The following is a 3958-nucleotide window of genomic DNA, read 5'->3' on the forward strand; positions in this document are numbered from 1 at the left end:
ATTTATAAAATACCAAAATAAGGATCATATATATACCCATACATTAAATCTAGATTCTCAAAAGATAAAATTATACCTATCGTAACTTTTCAAGAATATTTGTTATATTTTCCTAATTAATAAACGAACATCTAATCCATGCAATATGACTCTTAGAGATTCAGACTACGATCTTCCAACTCAATAACCAATACACTAGGACGTGTGTGGGCATATAGAATGTATATGTTTAGATTTTTATCTCTCAAGATGTACTCAATACATGAGTTCTAGAGAGCATTATAGAAGAAAGATGGCAATAAAAGTCTATCATATATTTCAGGCTTTTATCTAAAAGTGAAAAGTGAATAGCTTAATTATTACGATAGATTTTTAGACTTTCATAAACCTAAATACTCTAACAATTTTTCACAATAGGTTAAGATCTTAATTATTAATTCAATATTTTAGTCAAATCAAATTCTCTTTTGAATAATTATTTAATAAATAAATAAATAATTCAAATCCTTAACAATTAAAATTTGAACTAAACAAACTAGGTCCGTGACATGTGTCACACACCAATCATTGTAAAAACACAATGACTGAGCGTGTAGCACACATGTGCTTCCCCAAATTTTTCTCATTTATTTATTTAATTAAAATGATAAAATTTATATTCATTTAAAAAATATATTATTTTACAAGTGCATACATATCAGTTAATTCAAAATTAACATTATCTTATATAGTCTAAATAAATTATTATCATATAATAAATTAATATTAATCAGCCAAAATTTAATTAATATTTAATATAACTAATATATAGTTTTCAAATAAAACATATTAGTGAATTTAATTAATTAATCACACATATTATCACTTAGCCGATGAAAATTAATGCCTTACTTTTTTAACCTTTTCTCCTTTAATCTCATCCATAACTGTAGTATAGAGGTGACTTGGAGACTATAAACCTATAATATTAAGCCCCAATAAAATATATTATTAATTAAACTCTTTAATTAAATAATTTTATTTATTAATTTCATTATTACTCTACTATAAATATGGAATTGCACTGTTAGTAATTATAGAATCATATTAACAAAATTTTATCGTTTTCTATATTAATATAATCAATTCATGCACGTCTATCATCCAATTATTGTTTCATTAAATAGAGCTAGTCAAAATTACTGTTTTACCCTTCTAATTACCTCTTATTCCTTAAGTAACATTAATTCACTAGTGAACTGCTAATTTAAAATGATATTATAAATTTGAGCTCAATAACTATTTAGTTCCAGAACTAACACTTAAGGGAACCAATATTCGATCTGTTAGCAAAGCTTTGATTCCTATCTTGTAAGATCATGTTTACAACTATTCATACTATTGAATATTTGAAACAAAAATCACTAGCCTCATTATTCTAAGAGACCTTCACGAGTGAATCAAAAGACCCAACAAACATGAACAAGAGTTCATGACTTCTCAAGATTCAGATTGATTTACATGGCAAGTGTTATATTTATAAAGAAATTAATTCGCATCAATCCGGTCATATATAATCTCATTATATAAAGTACATTTTCTAAGATGCCTATCCACTTCAGCAATCAGAACTAGATCACGTGCATTAATAAAAATGCTTAAAATTAAGAATTCTGCTAAACCGCCAAGTGGTCGCCTTCTTGTGCTGGAGCAAGTTCAATCGACCCTCTTCTAGCTCCTTACAGTATTGAACGATACTACCCAGTTGCTGAACCAGAATGAACCAACTCATTTCCAGGTCCATAACCGGTTCGGATGGCGAAAGCGAGAGACTCCAGAAGGAGACGGTGTGGACGAAGTGCAAAAAAAGAAAGAGATGACGTTGCCTTAGATGATGATGATGGGTTCATCCACGATGGAACAAATGTTGTTGCGGAAGGGGCAGTAGAATTCACCGACCCTAGTGATAGAATCAGATCCGAATTGGTCACCACCATGGCAGGCATGAACGTTGTGTCACCACCGGTGGCGTAGAGCTTTGGTTGTACATACTTCTTGGCAAAAGTTTCTAAAATGTGGTCATAAGGGCCTTGAGCAGCGGTCTCTGGTGAACCCGCCCCGGCTACCAGAATATTTCCTTCTGGGTATAACTGATGATGATGATGATGATGATGATGATGATGATGATGACTCGGTCAATCGCATAATTGTAGAGTCCAAGAATATTTACTTAACTAGCTAGATAGTAGTAGTAGTAGTAGTAGTAGTAGTAGTAGTAGTAGTAGTAGTAGTAGTAGTAGTTAGTTTTAGTTTGTAGTATGTTAGATTCCGTGGATTTTAGTTCAAGTCAGGACTTAGTTGGAAACTCATAGCAATAGTTATGAATTTTATAAGTTTAACCTATAGTTTAAGAATATTAATTATAACATAAGGTTTGATTAACATTGCTGGTCCTAGGTATATTATTTCTTGTAACCTAAGGTTTAGATAGAGCCAATAAGAATATGAGACTTGTCATAAGCATGATTATTAGGGAATTAGAGTTTGTTATTTAGTTAAGAAATTTGTAGATTAGGTTGTTATTTAGATAATTAAATAGATTTTCCCATAACTTTAGGGTACTGTAATGACCCAACTATTTCTAAGACCTTAGACCATTAAAACTACTAGACATAGCTACCATTTCGATACAAACATAAGAAATAACATGCCTTTATTGAAAACCCAAAATATAAGAAATAGCATGTCTTTATTAAAAATGTAAAATAAAATGTGATATGGTATGGGATCCCATTGTTTACAAAACATAAAACATAGCTTTAAAAGCAAGTTCAAAAACTGAATGCAGAATTACAAAAGAGACATATTTCAAAAGACTAAAATAAACGTCATCCTCGATCAACACGCAGCCCATCTATTCCATTCATCCTCAACACACGTGCCATGCTACCAAGAATCCTTCTGCCTCCATAATCATTTTCCTACATCACACTAAAATAAAGGAATGAGCCTAATGCCCAGCAAGGAAAATCTACTAAAAACTAAGCATAAATCGTAAACATAAGCATAAGACTACATAAAATACTATAAAAGAAAATAAGACTATCTAAAACATATATCATATATCATAAGCATACACTATAAAACATATGGCTACAAAAACATCTATTACAATGGCCATCATACATCTTGGGGCTTGCTAGCTAGGCAATCATATGCCCATAATTCTCAGGGCTAGTTATCTAAACAAGTCATATAAATTTATGGGGCTTGTTATCTAAACAAATCATATGCCCAAGGAATATACTATTGGGACTTGTTATCTAAACAAGTTATTTGTTATCTAAACAAATTATATGCTTGTTATCTAAACAAAACATATACCCAAGAACAAAAACATATCATACATACACATATCATAGCATAAACATATAAAATAACATATCATAACATAACATAACACAAACATAGCATAACATATAAGCACATAAAATCTATCCTATTTTCCTTACCAACACCGGGATATGAGAACAAGGACTGAATTTGGAACACTCCTAAAACCAACAATACAAATGGTGAGTATTTCTAAAGAATAAAGAATGAATGTGGAAACTAAAACATCAAGAAGAAACTTACCAAGAAAGAACTTAAGTTTCAAGAACCTAATCAAGAACCAATAACAAATGTTAGGATATGAATAAAATGAACTAAAGAAAGCAAAAGATTTTTAACTAATTGGACTTAAAGAATAGGAGTACCTTAGTTGACCTTATGGATTGGTCTAACTCCAATACTGAAATACACTAAACCTCACTTCCCAAGTATTTTATAAAGCTTAAGAATGGAAAAGCTTTTTCCCAACCCAAGTGTTTATCACTCTATGGTAGTACTAGCACCTTGGAGTCTGATCACAGCTGAAGAGTGAGGAGAAGGGCTGGGTTCTAAGTCCTATTTATAGAGTTCTAGGAATAAAAATCTT

At 30.7% G+C, this 3958-nt stretch overlaps 1 pseudogene; it reads right to left on the minus strand.

Annotated features, from left to right (window-relative positions):
* Positions 1-1624: 1624 nt before the first annotated feature.
* Positions 1625-3958, minus strand: part of LOC133819646 (transcription factor AS1-like) — a 13798-nt pseudogene continuing 11464 nt past the window's right edge.

The sequence above is a fragment of the Humulus lupulus genome, chromosome 1 (genome assembly GCF_963169125.1).
Source record: "Humulus lupulus chromosome 1, drHumLupu1.1, whole genome shotgun sequence".
Classification (NCBI taxonomy): Eukaryota; Viridiplantae; Streptophyta; class Magnoliopsida; order Rosales; family Cannabaceae; genus Humulus; species Humulus lupulus.